The sequence below is a fragment of the Piliocolobus tephrosceles genome, chromosome 1 (genome assembly GCF_002776525.5).
Source record: "Piliocolobus tephrosceles isolate RC106 chromosome 1, ASM277652v3, whole genome shotgun sequence".
NCBI classification, from domain to species: Eukaryota; Metazoa; Chordata; class Mammalia; order Primates; family Cercopithecidae; genus Piliocolobus; species Piliocolobus tephrosceles.
The window spans coordinates 212,603,418-212,620,558 of record NC_045434.1 but is presented as its reverse complement, the minus strand read 5'-3'; the positions used below and the strand labels follow the sequence as shown (position 1 = coordinate 212,620,558).

The following is a 17,141-nucleotide window of genomic DNA, read 5'->3' as shown; positions in this document are numbered from 1 at the left end:
TGACCTCAGTGAGTAGAAATAATCTGGGTTAGAAGGTGGTATAGAGTCTACATACAGAGGAGAAAGAAAGCGATATACGAAAGCAGTATGATATGAAGGATCAACCAGGGATCAGAGGGTACAAAGGTAGAAAGGTGTGTGACTCGGTGTGATCAGAGGGGGGCCCATGGGAACCATGGGGAAAGTGAGCGGCAGAGGGTCCTGTCCCAGAATCCTCTTCTGTGGCCATGGCAGGGCCAGCGTGTGTCGCCCCATAGTGGAGGTGGGCAGGTACATGTATGTCCTTCCACAGGAGCCTAATGCTAACCTTGGCAGGGTCCCCTGGAGACAGTTTCCTGAAGGCCGCCTCAGGAGGCCGCGGCTGGGGCCCATTAGACCTACAGACTCCCAAGGTCCTCACCTTGGTTTTTCACCTGCTGTCTCTTCGTTTCCACTTGACTCAGTTTTGCTCAAGGAAATGTCTCCATTTGTTCAACAAACATTGTTTGAGGACAGTAGAAGATTACATTAGTGTTTAGATGTTTACTGTCCCCCCACCCAGTGGAGCAGCGTCCTTCTCCACCCCATGGCCTGGGACTCGACCATAGGACTTGTTTTGCAAAGCCACTGGAAGTGAACGGATGGGACTGAAGCTGAATTGAAATGCACTCGCTCCAATGGGCTTTTCTTCTCCTCCTCTGCCATCACAGGGAGAGCTTCCAGGCCTCCCACCGCCCTTCAGCCCAAGCCCCAGGACGAACACATGCAGAGCCGTTCTGTGGGCCAAGCCCAGGCAGCCTCCATGCCAAAACAGTCACCCAGTCAAGCCCAGGGGGACCTGCTGAGCCCCCTCCAGCCACCCTGCAGAAATGAGAGTGAGAACAAATGGTTTGAAGCCACTGAGTTTGGGGTGGTTTGTTCCACAGCAATGGACGACTGATACAAGGGACTACCACGGGTCAAGGTCCCACCCACATAAGCCTTGGGAGTTCAGTGGGAAGCAAAGACAAACCCTCATGAAATGAACAGTCTGGCGAGATGTAGATTAATGAAAGAATCAGACAAGTAAGTGTGAAAATCACCCCCATGACAAGTGCAATGAGGGGGTTCATGGGAGCATGTGCCATAGGAGCAGTGAGCAAGTCAGACCACAGAGGGTCTGTGGCCACAGAAGGTTTATGGACTCTATTTTAAAAGCGGTGATTGGGGGTCTGAAATGTGCATTTTGCAAAGATCATTTCTGCTGTTGAGTGGGAAACAGATTGGGAGGGGCTGTGAATGCCAGGAGGTGGATGAGGAGGCTCGGCAGTCAACTAGGTGAGAGACGATGGTGGTACGTGGCTGACAAGGTCAAGATCAAGGTGTGGGCAGGGCTGTGCTCTCTCTGAAGGCTCTAGGGGAGGATCCGTCCTTGCCACTTTCAGCTGCTGATGGTTGTGGGCAATCGTTGGCATTCTTTGGCTTGTAACGCATCACTCCAAACTCTGCTTCTCTTCTCTGTGTTTCCGTGTTCAAATTTCCGTCCTCTTAAAAAAGGATACCTGTCATTAGATTAAGGCCTGTCCTAATCCAGTATGGCTTCATCTCAACTTGGTTATGTCTGCAAATACGCTATTTCCAAATAAGGTTGTATTCACAGGTTCCAGGTGGACATGAATTTTGGGGGAATACTCTTCAACCCAGTACAGAGGATGTGACAGGGTGGACAGTGTTGGGGGTTACTTGAGGAGGGGAAATGAATGGAATGTGGGAGGGGGCCACCGGTGGGCCATCTGGTGCCCTATTCTTTTCTTGACCACATTCTGACCTTTCTTTCTGGCCACGAAGCCACTCCTTAGAGTCAGCGTCTGCTCGTTTCCTTGTTGTGTGGTCAGGCTTGTCCCTGACTTGCACAGATCCTTTATTTGGCTATTGTTCTGCCTATGACCGTCACTGGGGCTGCGAAGGGAGCACCTACCCTTTTCTTTGCCACTTGGTACTCCCGGTGCTCTGGGTTCAGAAGAGTCACTCTCAATCTGACCTGGGCCAACGTGCAGCTTGGCTTTTGCATTCAGGGGTTCAAGTCCTGGCCCTACCACTTACTGGCTTGGCGACTCTGGGAGATCTATGTAACCACTTTGTATCTCAGCTTCCCCACCGTAGAGTGGAGATAATTATAGAACCCACCTCATAGAACCCACCTCCTAGGAGGGTCACATGAGATGGTCCCTGTACCACACAGAGCACGGTGCCTGGCACATAGCACTCAATACATTTTAGCTTTGAAAACATCTATTGTCATTCTATGGGTTTGGATCCCTTAAGTATTTCTTCTTCCAAACTGATATCCCCTGAAGAGAAAGATCCAGGACATCCCCACTGAAGCAGCCCTCCCAGAGTCAGCCTCACTGAGTTTTCAGCTGGAATGTGCCAAGCTCTGTGCAGAAGGCTGGCAGGACAGACTGGGTGCGGTGGCTCACACTTGTAATCCCAACATTTTAGGAGGCCCAGGCAGGCAGATCACATGAGTTCAGGAGTTTGAGACCAGCCTGGCCAACATGGTGAAACCCCATCTCTACTAAAAATACAAAATTAGCCAGGTGTGGTGGTGGGTGCCCAGTTCCTAGGGAGGCTGAGGCAGGAGAATCGCTTGCACCCGGGAGGTGGAGGTTGCAGTGAGCCAAGATCATGCCACTGCACTCTAGCCTGGGCAATAGAGGGAGACTCCATCTGAGAAAAAAGAAGGGTGGCAGGACTGACACTCCAAGCTCCTGGGGGTATTTTTCCAGGAATGAGGCAGAATGGGAGCTGATTCACTTTCATTCTCCAAACTGGTCCCTCATGGGATCAATGCTAACTTTAAAACCTCCCAGCACAGAGCAAGGCATACAACTTACATCCAGTAAATGCTTGCTGAATGAATGAGGCAGTTGATCCTCTGGCTGGGGACAGGGGCATCCTGAGATGAAGATGGAGCAGAGAAGCTGGACCTGTCAGTTTGGACTCTTTGTCAAGGTGTTGACCAAACACAGCAAGCTCTGTGGTGGGGAACAGGAGGGTGAGATGTGTCCCTCACTATTGGAAGTCTCTGATCTGTTATTTCAGACAGAAAGGTGAACTTTTCTAGAATATTTATATAGACTTTTCAATTTGAACTGAAGTCACTGAATACAGGTCTTTCTCCCTCTCTCTCTAAGTTTTAAAAAAAAGACCACAGAACAAACTTATATAAAATGATTATTTGTTAACACTGTTACCATCTGCAATGATCTCATTTATTGTTTACTATTGGTCTCTCCCACTGAAATGGAAATTCTGTAAGGCCCAGAGCCTGGTCCGTATTGTTTATCACCCTCCAGCATGCAGAATAGCACTATTCCATATTTATTTATTAGGTTCCTAAATTTTTAATAAAAATAAATACTGAGGGATCAAATAATAAATACTTGGAGGGGATTTTGCTTTGATTGTTTAATGGAGTTTTACTACATTAATACTACTAAAATTAGTTAATTATATTATAATGTATATTCAAGATGTCCCACGGATAAAGATAAACTGAAATACTGTTAAAAGCATCTGGTGAAGATTTAAGATAGGCACCAGTATCACAGCCTGCTCACTATTACTTCACTGTGTTTTTGAAGAACTTTGCAACAGTTATTGTCCCAAACCCAAGATCATCTCTTTATTATTTTTTTCTCAAAGTCATAGGAACTCTTTCCAAGACTGTTTATCATCTAATGTCTCATTTAAATCTCCCCCAAACTTTGCTCTGAATCTTTTCCTTTATTTGTGATTAACAATGTCTGATAGAGCTATAGTGCAATATCATGCTTTGCCAGCAGGCGTCGCTGTCTGACAATATGTGATCCGTGTGCGCACTACAGTAGTTTATGACCAAATGATCTACAAAATGAATCAATGTACTAAATTAGGGAATATTATGAGATCAAAATTCTGTAAGTAGTTGGTTGTGATGGCTCATGCCTATAATCCCAGTACTTCGGGAGCCCAAGGCAGGAAGGTCACTTGAGCCCAGAAGTTCAAAACCAGCCTGGGCAACATGGTAAAACCCTGCCTCTATTTTTTTTTAATTAACATATAAAGCACTCTACTTCTGTTTTGCATCATGAGATAAGTATATGTCTTATGCTAAGGATGCATAATAGATGTAAATTTTATTAATATGCTCCAGTGTTCTTTATGTTCTGGTGGATCTTGCTACAATTCTGTGTTGTGGATCCCAGGCTTTTCTTTAAAAAAAAAAAAAAAAAAATGGCCGGGCGCGGTGGCTCAAGCCTGTAATCCCAGCACTTTGGGAGGCTGAGACGGGTGGATCACGAGTCAGGAGATCGAGACCATCCTGGCTAACACAGTGAAACCCCGTCTCTACTAAAAATACAAAAACTAGCTGGGCGAGGTGGCGGGCGCCTGTAGTCTCAGCTACTCGGGAGGCTGAGGCAGGAGAATGGCGTAAACCCGGGAGGCGGAGTTTGCAGTGAGCTGAGATCTGGCCACTGCACTCCAGTCTGGGCGACAGAGCAAGACTCTGCCTCAAAAAAAAAAAAAAAAAAAATCTATTATCTTGAAAATTCTCAAAATCCTTGATTTCATTCCAGCACAATTAATTGTGCTCAATTAATGTTTGTTGAATGATTGCACCACCTCCCCAAATTCTGGGGAAATGTGTAGAGCAGTTCCACAGATGAGAACAGGAGATCTCAGAAAGGTTAAGTAACTTGCTCAAGGTCACACAGCTGATGAATGGCAGAGCTGAGGGTTGCATTGGGTTTGTCTATTACCAAATCCTTTGCACATTCGCTCCAGTTGGCAAAAGGGACTCAGAGAAGATGGCAGCCCTTAACACTTGTGAGGGCAGGAGGATTCTGCGCTAAGAGCTCAAGGCTCAGAACCATCATCAGAAAAAGTAGCTGATGCTAATTCACCATCTAACAGTTTCTCTTCACCATTTCCCGGAGACAGATTCCGGAGACAGATTAAAGACAAGAGCAAATTGTGCTGATGCAAGTGATAAAATGTGTGTAGGGGTGGGGTGGGGTTGGGGGGGTTGGGGGTGACACCACTGGGAGCTCAGAGCCACCTCCCTCCCGACTCACCCCTGCAGGACACAGATCCTTGAAGAAGTCCTGAGTCACCCTTCAAACTTTTGGATAGTATCTATCAGTTTATGTCACAATGTTGCAAGACTGCCTATCTTTTTTTTTTTTTTTAACAAACAATTGTATCAGCATGCTAGGGTGATTCTGGGCCCTTCCGACACATAACCTGGCCTTCAGGATTGCTCAACATTACCCCATGCCGCAGCAGTCACTGCTGGCTGACCAGCTTTCCATCATCCGGCCAACCTGCCCAGTGTCCTGGAGGAGAGGAGGTCCACTCCCCCGGGGGTTCTTCTGGGAAATTTAGGTCAGCAGGATCTAATTATTCAACTGGATCAGAGCTGAGATTTCCAGATTAACACCAAAGGGGGGTGGGGTGAGGGTGCTGAAGACTTTTCATCAGGAACTGTCTTTCAGGGCCTTAAATATCAAAGCTGGGTCTCTAGCTCCAAAGTGCCCCAGTCTGCCCTGGAAGCTTCCCAGATGGTAAGAGGTGAGGCCTGGAGGAGATCCTCTTAGGAAAGCTGACAACACCATGGCCCCAGACCACGTGGCCGTAGCACCAGCCCCATGAGATGACAGTGCCTGGTAGAGGCCACACACACAGTGAATAACCCACCAAACAGGGCTACTCTCCCAAGGAGGAGAAATGAACCCATCAGAGGCAGCTGTGATTTTCAGCAATGACTGCAGTGGGCTGCACCCCATGGGCCTGTCCCAGAGGCTCTCACCAGTCTCCCAAGTAAACAGCAGTTCTCAAACTACAGAGTGGCTGGCAGGGGTCATATGCTCTTTTTTTTTTTCTTTTTTTTTGAGACGGAGTCTTACTCTGTCTCCCAGGCTGGAGTGCAGTGGCTCGATCTCAGCTTACTGCAAGCTCTGCCTCCCAGGTTCACGCCATTCTCCTGCCTCAACCTCCCGAGTAGCTGGGAAATTTTTTTGTTTGTTTGTTTGTTTTTAAGTAGAGACGGAGTTTCACCATGTTAGCCAGGATGATCTGGATCTCCTGACCTTGTGATCTGCCCGCCTCGGCCTCCCAAAGTGCTGGGATTACAGGCGTGACTCATGCTGTTTTAAAATTATTATTATTACTTTTTTTTTTTTTTGAGATGGAGTCTCGCTCTGTTGCCCAGGCTGGAGTGCCGTGGTACAATGTTGGCTCACTGCAACGTCCGCCTCCTGGGTTCAAGAGATTCTCCTGCCTCAGCCTCCCGAGTAGCTGGGATCACAGGCATGCACCACCACACCCAGCTAATTTTTGTATTTTCAGTAGAGATGGAGTGTTGCCATGTTGGCCAGGCTGGTCCTGAACTCCTTTTGTGTGTGTGTGTGTGTTTGTGTGTGTGTGTGTGTGTATGACGGAGTCTCGCTCTGTCGCCCAGGCTGGAGTGCAGTGGCGCAATCTCGGCTCACTGCAATCTCCACCTCCTGGGTTCACGCCATTCTCCTGCCTCAACCTCCCAAATAGCTGGGTTTTGCAGGTGGCCGCCACCACGCCCAGCTAATTTTTTATATTTGTAGTAGAGATGGGGTTTCATTGTGTTAGCCAGGATGGTTTTGATCTCCTGACCTCATGATCCACCCACCTCGACCTCCCAAAGTGCTGGGATTACAGGTGTGAGCCACCGTGCACGGCCAATTATTATTATTATTATTATTATTATTATTATTATTATTATTATTATTATTATTTAATTTTTGTGCTGAGTCTGTGTCTTGCTCTGTTGCCCAGGCTGGTCTTGAACTCCTGGGCTTAACTGATCTGCCTGCCTCAGCCACCCAAAGTGTGGGGATTAAGGGCGTGAGAGCCACCACATCCAGCCTCAAGTGCTCTTTTAACGAGGAAGCACCCCTAAGCTGCTGGCCATGGCTGCCCACCTGACCATTCCTAAACCGCTGGCACCGGAAAGTCGGAATGCCCACTCAGGCCCGCCCAGCCCAGGGCAGTCGGTTGAGTCTGGGTATTCCTATTCTGAGTTCAAACAAAGCTAAACTAAACTGATTTTCAGCACCGTAAGATGGGAGACATCAAACTTTGTAATCTCACAGTTCAGTTGGGTTCCAAGCTCTGGACAGCTGGCCTCGGGCCAGGCACTGTTTCCTCTTTATAGTGAGGGTGACACTAGTGCCCCCCCTCACTGTATTGGGTTATGGTAAAGACCCAATAACTACGGTAGCCCCGCTATTTGTTTCGACTTCCCCAGAAAGGCTAACTCCTCACCGTTTTCAATGGACACTACACAGCGAGGGGTGGGGAATGCAAGAACATTTTGCTCTCAAAACAATGTCTTTAAAATCTTCCCAGTCCCAAGTGACTGCTCTGTTCGGGCAAGAGGCAGGAAAATTCCCTGGACGAGCTAGAGCCACAGGACAAGTCCTCAGAGGCTGGGACCTGTTCAGGGAGCAGCCCTGCGGATGCCAGGTGCCAGCGCCCTCAGGGTCTCGAGGTCCGAGGGCCTCGTCCCCGTGGACACCGAAACGTGCGGGGCTGAAACAGCGCTGCAGGAGGCTCCCTGGACCCCCCGGCGGCCGCCCACCCGTCCCCGCTGGGCACTTCAGAGGAAGCCGGCGAGGCCTTGCTTGGGATTACTGGGACAACCCCACTCTCCGCGAAGATTTCTCCTTCTCGTAAGACCCCCGCCCCCACTCCAGCCTCCCGCGGCTGCAACCCAGGCCCTGCGCCACGCGTTTCCCAAAGACGCCTCCGGAGGGACCGGGGCTTCGGGCTGGCAACACCAAGGCGGCGGCTCGGAAGAGGGCGGCGGACTAAGGGGGCGGAGGGGGCGGCCGAGCGAGCGCCGGGCTGACGCGCCCCGCGCCCCCGGCCTTCCATGCAGTGCTGAGTGGTCCGTGCGCCCGAGGCCGGGGGCGGGGCGGGGCGGGGCGGGGCAGGGACAGGGGACGGCCCCACCCACCGGCGCTTTTCTCTTTTTTTCACTTTAAAGCCGTCGGTTGATTTTTCTCCTCCGCACAGAAGTCGCGCTCGGGCAGCCTGCGCGCTCGCAGCAGGAACCAGGCTCCAGGCGCCGGCGCCGTGGCCGCGGGGAGGAGGCGACTTCGCTCCCTGCGGCGGGCGCGGCCCGGGCGCCCGAGCCTCCTCGGCCTTGGAGAGCAGCGGCGACGGCGGCACCCCGGGCGCGGTAGGCGGCGCGGGGCACCTGGGACCCGATGGGTGGGCGTCCGGCCCGGTCGGGGGGCGCGGGGGCCCGGGCGGGGGCGGACGCGGGGATCGCGGCGCTGGGGGACTGAGTGGGTGGCGCGGGGCCGGGCGCGGGGGAGCGGGTGGGGTACGGGATGGGGACTCGGGGCGCGACTCCTCCCGCGTTGGCTTCGGGGCGCCTCCCTCGCCGCAGATCCAGGGAAGGGGGCCGGGGCCCGCTCCTCGCTGCCGCCGCTGCAGGGCAGGGGGTCCCGGGGCGAGGCCCGGCGGCGGTCTCAGGGCGCGGGGACCGTCGCAACGAGTTGCGGTCCCGAGGAGGGCCGGGGCGCTCCGGGGCAGTCGACCCGTCCCCTCCTTAGCCCGGGGGCAGCGGGACCCCGCTGGGCTGAGTTAGTTTCGCTTTTCCCGCCAGTCCGAGTCGGGATTGGCGGCGCGGCCCGGTCCCCCGTCAGGTTGCCCCCACCCGCCCGCAGCATCTCCCCCAGGGAGCCTGCCGGGGACACCCGAGCGCCGCCCTCCCCGCCGCCCCGGAGCCGCCGCAGCTTCTCCCAGCAGCGGAGGGAGAGCCGGAGAGTTGTCAGGAAATCGATTAAATCAGAAAAACAAGGGCGGCCTGGGCCCGCGGGAGGAATCGCGGGTGGGTCACCGTCCCCGGGCGTGTGCGGGGCTCGTGGCGTCCAGGTTCCGGTGAGGGGCGAGGACGGGACGGGACGGCCCCGAGGGGAGGGTGCGGGTCTGCAGGAAGAGCGGGTGTCTCTGAGAGTGCATCTGCGTGTGTGTTTGTGCGTGTCCTTGTGAATATGTACCTGTGTATGAGTGTATTTGTGTGTTCATGTGGGTGTGTGTGTGTCTCTAAGTGCATCTGTGTATGTATGTGTCTCTGAGTGTGTGTCTGAGTGAGTCTGTGTGTCTGAGTGAGTCTGTGTGTCTGTCAATGTGTGCCTGAGACTCTGAGTGACTGTGTATGTGTCTCTGAGTGTGTCTCTGTGTATTTGTGTGTGCCTCTGTATGTCTGTGTGTGTCTTCGTGAGTGTGTGAGTTGTGTATAAGTCTTTGGCTGTGTCTCTGCAAGTTTGTGTCTCTGAGTGTGTGTCTGTGTGTCTGTCTTTGCAAATGTGTGTCTCTGTGTCGTTGTGTGTCTTTGTGTGTGTCTCTGTATGTCTTTGTGTGTCCACACGTTTGTCTCTGTGTCTCTGTCTCTGAGTGTGTCTGTGTATGTGTGGGTGTCCGAGTGTGTGTCTGTGTGTCTTTGTGAGTGTGTCTTTGTGTGTGTGTGTGTGTGTCTCTGTGAGTGTGTGTGGGGACCATCCAGGAGGACCTGTGGTTCCTAGGTACTGCTGCTCATGGTGATTTATTTGCTTGCTTCTGGGCATGCTGGGCCACAGACACCTCACTAGGCAAGCCCTGCTGGTGCCCCGAGGAGAACGCAGGCTCCTCTCTCCATTTCTCTGAAAATGAACTACACAGTTTGGGGGTGAGTTGGCAGGGGCTGCTTCCTGAGTGAGTAATATTTAATTAAACACTCCAGTCTGTAGCATCAGAAACTGGTCATGAGTTGAGTTTTAACAGGTGTTCATGGTAAAAGCGCCATCCCTGGTGACTAAGGTTTGGTGTCCTTGGAAGAATTTTCTTGTTGCGGGGGTCTGGGCCCACAGCTTCATTTCTCATTGTGGGGTGTGAGGAAAACAGCAAGCAAGGAAGGGGATGAGGGCCCCTCCCTTCTGCCCTGCCCCCTCCTCACACCCCCCTCCCAGTGGTGGGAAGTCCTGGGCTAAGCATGAGCGGCACAGGTGGTGGTCTCTCCCCACTGAGGAATTTTGGAGTCAGAGAAGCCCTGTCTTACTGTCTAGGCCAACCTGTCCTTTCCCAGCAGAGGGCCAGAGACGGTGGTTCACTTACCCAGATTGCACAGCCAGGGCTGTGGACCAAGACTCCCAGTCCTGAAACTGTTGCTGTTGGTTACTGTCCCCAGCGCTGAGGTCATGGGCCAGGCACTTCATGTCTCCCCAGCTGTGAAATGATGGGCTGGATTAGATCATTTAAAGCACTCCTGCTCTCTTACAGCTGCTTTTCTTCTGCAGGGAGCACTTTACCCAGTAGATGGAGTGTGTGTGTGTGTGTGTGTGTGTGTGTGTGTGTGTGTGTGTGTGGAGGTGTGGAGTGGACTAAGGCAATCACTTTACAAGTCTTCCTTTTCCAGCCTGGCTACCACCGTAGCAGCAGAGAAAATAAAAGCAGTAGCACATTGGCCCCAGTGGCTCAGACAGCCCCGAGCAGGGAGCAAACCTGGTGCCATGCCGGCTTCAGGGAGGCCAGGCCCTGGGAAGAATCAGTGGGTTTCAGGGCTCTTAGGAAGGAGTGGTCCTGCCTGGGGCCCTGGTGATGTCACTTTGGAGCTGGGTGAGGCCGTTTCTTGGGCTGCTCCAGTAAGGCTGGATCCGCCCTTCAGTGGGTTCCTCTGGGCTGCTGCAAAAAACTCACCCCCTTGGAATCATCACAGATGTTTAATTTCTCCACCAGAGCTGGGGAATGGGGTGGGGTCCCAGCTCGTGGAAGCCAGCGCTGCCCTCCCACCCACCCCCATGGTGTGTGCCGTGCTCCCTTCCTGCACCTGCCCCTCCTCCTGGGTGGATGGAAACTTGCCTGCAGACGCATTTTCAAATTTAGCAAAACCTCTGATTCTTACGGTGTTCATGAGTTCATCTGGGCATTTTGCATCAGTTCTTCTCAAGAAATAGGTTGTGGCTGGTGTGCGTGATTCAGTTTATCTTTTTGTTCTGAAAAATTTTATCAGACGAAAGCACAAGGTCAGGTACAGGTGTGCCTCAGTCTGCCAGGGGTGTGTTAACCTTCTCCCCAACCCCCAACACTTGATCAATGAAATTCAGACTCTAAGGCACTTTGATTTTGGACTTTCAATGAGTGCTCTCCCCTCCCCCAGTTATCTGATAACATCTCCCCCAGTCTAAAGTTCCACTGGCAGCCAGGTGTCAGGCTCTGTGCTCCAGAGTGCTTTATGGACGTGACTTTGAGTCCTAAGCATAATAATAGTGGGAGATGGTTTCATGGTTTCACGGTGCATGTGAGTGCTGGCTCTGACCTGAGTCCTTGACACATTGACTCATGGGCTTCCTGAGGACCCTGGGAAGTGGGTTCTGCCTCCATGTCCATTCTCCTGAGGCTTGGAATGAGCAGGTAACTTGGCTAAGGTCTCGCTGCAAGGGAATGGTGGAGCCAAAACTCGAATCCAGATTTGGCACCCAAGCCCTTTGCCAGTACAGTTTGTCACTTCCACCACCCGAGCCTTTTCTTCAATAAGTATGTGCTCATTTTTTTAATGAAATTTTTTGTTATTATGGAAAATAAATTCAAACATACCAAAGTTAGAAGCAGAGTATAATGAGCCCCCAGCTTTCCTCACCTTGCACGCACACACATACTCACATATGCACATACATACTTATGCTCGCAGAAGACGCGCACATGTGTATGCACACATACACAAACATATGCATGCACACTTACATATGCACACACATACATGCACACATACACACACACGCTGGATTATTTTGAAACGAGTACAAGATGTCAGGTCATCCGTAGCTTCTTCCTAAGAAGCATTTAAAGGAAGCATCAAGTCAGGAGATATACATCCATTCTGACTTGGATTTGAGGCTCCTTCCTTGCTTGGACAAAGGGAGAATGGCAAAACCCAACAGCTCATTGGGGGATCTGTCCTGCTGCCAACCCCCTGGAACCTTTGGGAAGCTGCCTGTTTGCTTTGTGTTTTAAAAGTTCTGTTCATTGCCCAACGTTAAAAATAAATGAGTCCAGTGGTCATGAGACAGACCACATCAACAACAGGCTTAGGCTCTCGGGGCCTTTCTTGGAGATGGGGAAGAGAATCCGCCAAGGCACAGCCCAGCCTTGCCCGCCATTGAGGTCCAGACCTTGTGCAATGCAGGCATGGGATTTGTGGCAGGGCTGGCTGTCAGGAGATGTGACTGTGAGAACGGTTTGTCAACAACCTCTGCATCTGACCTAAAACTGAGCCTGACCCTCTTGAATTTACTGCATAGGCGATGGGTGGAGGAGTCTAAGAGTCTCTGCCACCTTTGGGTGTCTCTTGGAAAACTAGGGAGGCATTGGGTGATTTGAGCGCAAGATGAAGAAAGTATTAGGATGCAAACCCCACCCTTGAGAAATGACTGCTGAGTAGGAATATAGGATTCCAGGGTTGGAAAAGCCTGCCTGTGACAAGGGCTTGACAGGTGCCCCAGTTGTGAACACCTCTTGCCAGAGAGTCTGAGTGTGACCGATCTGGTCACACCCTTTCCAAGGTCAGAGTGAGGAGCTGTACTCCACTCCAAGAGAACCACTTGAGTTTTCTAACTGATACAAGCAGACACCAAGGGAGCATGTGTGGGAGTGGATATCAGGATGTGGAACCAACATGAAGTTGGATCCGGCTGAATTTATGGATATGGGCCCACTAAGCAGAGATTCTGCACTTAATGTTGTAGCTCAGGGAGTTAAGAAGAGATCCATTTGGTTGGTTGACTGGAACATGGATCAAAGGATGACCTGCTGGGAGTGAGTTCGAGTTGCTGGGTCTCCTTTGATTTAACGTAGAGGTAGAGATTCATAGGCTTAGGTTTCATGTAGAGTTAGGGATTCCAAGGCTTAAGGATGTTGGAATGCTGGAGTGGATCTGTCACTTAAAAGCTACTCACCCACACTGGGAAGATTCAGAAGACAGATCTTTCACCAGTATGTTGAGAGAGAGATTTGTGAGGGGCCCCAGCATCCCTGAAGAGCTCCGTGATCCAGCGCCTACAGTACAGTCACTCAAATGGAAAACTTAAATGCAACGGGAGTGATTGCATTTGGAGTGCAGGGGCCAAGTGGCAGTACTCAGCCATCCAAGGCAAGGTCAGTGTGGTTACCTAATGGACTGCAGAGGCAAAGCTGCAATCAGAATAGTCTGACTTGTGTGGATCTATGGCATTGGATAGTTAATCGTGGTGTTCTTAGAAGTGAAATAGACAGGAAACCTATGAAATTCTTACTTGATTTTATAAGTTACTTGATTCTTTGAAGTTTTCTACATAAGCAGAAACTTACAGGTCAAATGAAAAGAAGTCTTAACTTGAATAATTGAAACAGAAAAATAATTAAAACAGAAAATCACAGCCCTCAATCAGCTTCCCAGGCTTGAGCCAGTTTACACATTTAAGCCCCCATGAATGAATGAATGAATGAATAAACGAAGGAATTGGAGGCTGGGTCCCTTTGAAGAAGGACCTCAGTACACTACAGCAAGTTTATGCTATTAGTCTTCCTCCTAGCCTTCCCCCAAAGGGACCTATGGCCTTTTACCAGGGCGAATATGCATTGAGAAAAGGGAAATAATTCGACTTTTTGGGGATAACTGGACGCTGAACTGATGCTGATTCCAGGAAACCAAAAACATCACTGCGGCCCACTGGTCAGAGAAGGGGCTCATGGAGATCAGGTGATCCATGGAGTTTTAGCTTCAGTCCAACTTGTGGTGGCTCCAGTGGATCCCTGAACCCATCCTGGGGTTATTTCCTGGTTCCAGGTTTGTAATTGACGTACTTAGCACCTAGCGGAATCCCCACACGGGTTCTGTAACTTGTGTAGTGAGGGCTATTATGATGGGAAAGGTCAAAGGGAAACCATTAGCGTTGCCTCTGCTTGGGAAAATAGTACATCAAAAGCAACATTACGTCCCTAGTGGAGCTGCGGAGATTAACGCCACCATCAAGGACTTGGAGGATGCAGGGGTGACCCCACCACACCCCCATTCAGCTCTCTGATTGGGCTGGCGCAGAAGACAGATGGACTTTGGAAACTGATAGTGGATTACTGTAAACTTAACCAAGCGTTGACTCCAAAAATTCACGTATCTCTGGTCCCTGGTACTGCATGCAGCTGTTGATCTGGCGAATGCCTTTCTCTTGATACCTGTCCATAAGGCCCACCAGAAGCAGTTTGCATCCAGCTGATCAGGCCAGCAATGCCCCCTGACGGTCTGGCTCATGGGTATATCAGCTCTCCAGCCCTCTGTCACAGTTTACTTCACTGTCATCTTAATCACCTTTCCCTTCCACAGATATGCTAGGGCTGGACGCAGTGGCTCACTCCTGTAATCCTAGCACTTCTAGCACTTCAGGAGGCCGAGGCAGGAGGATCGCTTGAGCTCAGGAGTTTGAAACCAGCCTGGGCAACATAGTGAGACATCATCTCTATAATTTTTAAACTTTTTTTTATTTTTTGTTTTAGACAGAGTCTCGCTTGATCTTGGTTCACTGCATCCTCTGCCTCTTGGGCTTAAGTGATTATCTTGCTTCAGCCTCTCGAGTAGCTGGGACTACAAGTGCGCACCACCACTCCCAGTCAATTTTTTTTTTAAAGTAGAGATGGGGTTTCACCATCCCTACAAAAAAAACTTTTTAAAAAATTACCCAGACATGATGGTGCATGCCTGTGGTCCCAGCTACTTGGGTGGCTGAGGTGGGAGGATCACTTTAGCCTAGGAGGTCAAGACTTGCAGTGAGCAGTGATTGTGCTACTTTACTCCAACCTGGGCAACAGAGTGAGACCCTGTCTCAAAAAAAAAAAAAAGGTATCTTGCTGGCTCATTGCATTGATGTCATTATACTTGATTGGACCTAGTGGGCAAGAAGTAGCAACCACTCTGTACTGATTGGTAGGACGTTTACATGTCAAGCGATGGGAAAGAAATTTGACGGAAATTTGGGGACCTTCTCCCTTAGTGAAATTTCTCGGGGGCCGGTAGTGTCAGGCCTGTGAAGGCCTCCTGTCTAAGGTGAAGAGTAAGTTGTTACAGCTTTCCTCCTACAACCAAGAAAGAGGCGCAATGCCTAGTGGGCCTATTTGGGTTTTGGAGGCAGCACAGTCCTCATCTGGGTGTGTTACTCCAGCCCATTTGCTAAGTCACTCTAACGTGTCTAGTTTTGAATGGGGCCCGTCGCAGAAGACTGCAACAGGTCCAGGCTGCTGTGCAACCTGCTTTGCCACTTGGATCACCAGCAGATCCAGTGGTACTTGAGGTCAGTGGCAGACAGGGAGGCTGCTTAAAGCCTTTGGCAGGACCCTGTAGATGAATCACAGTACAGGCCTTGGGATTTTAGAGCAAGGCCCTGCCGTCATCTGCAAATAACTTCATTCCTTTTGAGAGACAGCTCTTGGCCTAATACTGGGCCCTAGTAGAAACTTAACGTTTGACCATCAGCCACGAAGTTGCCATGTGACCTGAGCTGCCCATCATGAAATGGGTGTCGTCTATGATCTGACCCACCAAACCATACATTGGGCATGTACGGCAGAACACTCCCGTCAGGTGGAAGTGGTATATATGGGATCAGGTCTCAGTAGGTCCTGAAGGCACAAGTAAGTGACATAAGGAAGTGGTCCAAAGGCCCATGGTTCTTACTTTGCCCACTGCCTTCTCTCTCCAGCCTATACCTATGGTCTCCTGGGAAGTTCCCTATGATCAGTTGACAGTGAAAGAGAAGACTCAGCCTGGTTTACAGATGGCTACAGATGACTCTGCACTATATGCAGGCACCACCTGAAAGTGGACAGCTGCAGCACTATAGCCCCTTGCTGGGACGTCTCTGAAGGACAGGGGTGAGGGGAAATCCTCCCAGGCAGAGATTCAGGCAGTGCACCTGCTTGTACACCTTGCTTGGAAGGAGAGATGGCCAGATGAGTGATTATATACTGATTCATGGGCTGTGCCTGATGATTTGGCTGGATGGTCAGGGACTTGGGGACTTGGAAAGAATATGATTGGAAGATTGGTGACAAAGAAATCTGGGGGCCTGACATAGTGGCTCACACCTGTAATCTCAGCACTTTGGCAGGCCAAGGTGGGAGGATTGCTTGAGGCCAAGGAATTCCAGACCAGCCTGGACAACATAGTGAGACTCCCCGCCCCCCATCTCTAAAAACAATTTAAAAATTAGCTGGGCATGGTAGCTCATGCCTGCAGTCCCAGCTACTTGGGAGGCTGAGGTGGGAGGATCACTTGAGCCTAGGAGGTTGAGGCTGCAGTGAGCTGTGATTGCTCCGGCCTAGGCAACAGAATGAGACCCTGTATCGAAAAACCCAACCAAACAAAAAAGAAATTGGGGGAAGATGTATGTGGATAGACCTCCTGAGTGGGCAGAGGACATGAGGTATGTGCGTGGGATGACCTAGGTGGATTCTAGTCAGCCTCTTTCCCTAGCCACCCCTGGCATCGCCTGATGGGCTCAGAGACAAAGTAGTCACGGTGGCAGAGATGGAGGTGATGCGTGGGCTCAGCAACATGGACTGCCCACTCACCAAAGCCGACCTGGCTATGGCTACCACTGGGTGCCAGTCTGCCAGCAGCGGAGACTAACACTGAGCTCCAATATGGCCCCATTCGCCAGGATGATCACTGCACCTGGTCGAAGGCACATTGGACCACTTCTATTTTGGAAGGGGTAGCATTTTGTCCTTACTGGAACAGGCATTTATTCTGGATACAGATTCGTCTTCCCTGCACACAGTGCTTCTGCCAAAGTCACCATCCATTGATTCAGAGGACACCATACCCACTGTCATGCTGTCCACATAGCACTGTTTCCAAGGAACTCACTTCACAACCAAAGAAGTGTGGCAATGGGCTCATGTGCATGGAATTGGCGGCTGAGCACGAGCCCACTGGTTTCACCTATCATGCTAAGTGGAACTATGACCGTGTTATTGCCTTTATTTGGAAATTAAGTATGACTTAAGATGCCAGTGGGTGCCTATGGGTGCCAGTTGATAAGGGGTGGACCTATGATGATTGATTTTGGATGTCAACTTGACTAGATTAA

The 17,141-nt window shown here is 50.8% G+C and overlaps 1 protein-coding gene across 2 annotated transcripts in view; it reads left to right on the top strand.

Moving 5' to 3' along the window:
* Nucleotides 1-641: 641 nt before the first annotated feature.
* Nucleotides 642-17,141, top strand: part of SPSB1 (splA/ryanodine receptor domain and SOCS box containing 1) — a 79,567-nt gene continuing 63,067 nt past the window's right edge. Inside the window, exon 1 of one of the 2 annotated variants that reach the window (XM_023215284.3) lies at nucleotides 642-1,044. The gene's annotated coding sequence lies outside the window, so the exon portion shown is untranslated. Of the gene's footprint in view, nucleotides 1,045-8,000; nucleotides 8,222-17,141 lie in introns of those variants that run through there. The other variant, XM_023215283.3, reaches the window with a different exon arrangement.